The sequence below is a fragment of the Pleurodeles waltl genome, chromosome 7 (genome assembly GCF_031143425.1).
Source record: "Pleurodeles waltl isolate 20211129_DDA chromosome 7, aPleWal1.hap1.20221129, whole genome shotgun sequence".
Lineage (NCBI taxonomy): Eukaryota > Metazoa > Chordata > Amphibia > Caudata > Salamandridae > Pleurodeles > Pleurodeles waltl.
The window spans coordinates 1108316205-1108317847 of NC_090446.1; the positions used below are offsets into that span (position 1 = coordinate 1108316205).

The window sequence follows — 1643 nt, forward strand, 5'->3', positions numbered from 1 at the left end:
ACAGGCAAAAGTGCAATTAACTATGGAACAGGGTCGATGTCATGCCAAGCAAGATCGCGCTGTGAAAAAAGATAAAAAGTAGTCCACAAACAGGATGGAAAACAGCGAGCCTCGCAGGTTTTCAGTACTTGGTCACTGTGCCCGAGGAGGGCTAACCACCACGTGACGTATGCATGCCTTCCACTAATGAAAGCAAGCATGTTTTGAAAGGCAAGCCCACGAACCAATGAAAGACACTGATGTGACATGGGCGGGGCTCCGAGCCCTTTTCTAACTACTAATGCGTCTCATAAGCGAAACGCATGCACAAGCGCATGCAACGCAGGCTCGACCCTAAAAATGGTGTTCCATGTGGGTTGGGGCACTGGGCCTCCAGCACTGAGCGCATGTCCGACTTCCCAAGGGTAGCCTGTGCAGGTGCGATTAAGAGCAGCAGGCTCCGGGCGGTGGGCTTGGTGAGCAGAAGAGAGCTGAAACTGCAGCTTTTCCTGCCTACGGTCATACCACCCTGAATGCGCCCGATCTCGGAAACTAAGCAGGGTCGGGCCTGGTTAGTACTTGGATGGGAGACCACCTGGGAATACCAGGTGCTGTAGGCAGTTTACCTCTCGCAGACACTAGGTGCTGCACGTCTTAGCTCAATTACACAGCTTCCTCGCTAATTTCCACTTTTTATTTCCGGCACTCTTTTTTTTCCTGTCTTAAAAAACTAAATTAAAAAAAAACAGCAATAACACTAAAATACACACTTTCCAAAGGAAAACTTACAATTATTCTGCACTTTACACTCGGCCCAAGCTGAAGAAAACATTTGCTCCATGACGGGCAAAGGGATCCCTAGCTAAGGCTTTGCTTTCTTGCGGTAAGCATATGCGTGAGGTCTTAAGACCAGATCTCACTTCTTCTGATGTCATTTCCTCTCAGGTCATGAGTTGTGATGCCACTACCTGTGATTCCAGGAGCGAATTCACACGCTGTGGTGTCATGTTCCATGATGTCACTTTCTTAGTGTCTAACTTGGTCAGTCCCCCCCCTATTTTCTTTAAGACTTGTGCCATGAAAAAGCCTTAGCCCCCAAGAAATAGTGCTTGAGCCCACTAATGGCAACCAAAAGGAAAAAATCAGCACAGCATGTTGAAAATGTGATAAAAGGACGATGATGTAGTCAGTGTGGAAGAATGGAATGAGTTGCAGACACTAGTGTAACAGAGTCCAAAAGAAGAGCATTCCAGAAACAGGGAATAAAAAGAGGAAGATGCGTACAATTTGAGGAGTTGTAAAAGCATTCCAAAGCATTTTCCGGCATTTCATGGCACTGTAACAGCTGCCATTAACTCAACGATCCATTTATCGACCACAGAAAGAATGGGTGAGCAGGGCGTGTGCAGAAAAAAACCTGTTCAACATTGGAAAACATCCCAGCAGAGAGCACATGACCCACTGTTGTGTCCTAAGCATTAAACTACAGACCTCTGTCTCTTTCAGTTTCACTTGTATTGTAAGAAGGGGCATTATTTTGCATGTTGTTTGAGAAAGGATTCCAAGATGAAAGATCTGATTTTTTCAACAACTCCTAAATACTTTCTGTGGGACCCTGGTTTGACAAAAGTAAAGAAAAGACTGGCCACCCTCTGCCTGTAAGG

General features: G+C 46.0%; 1 pseudogene; it reads left to right on the forward strand.

Moving 5' to 3' along the window:
- The first annotated feature begins 490 nt into the window (after positions 1-490).
- Positions 491-599, forward strand: LOC138247474 (5S ribosomal RNA; annotated as a pseudogene).
- The last annotated feature ends 1044 nt before the right edge of the window (positions 600-1643 follow it).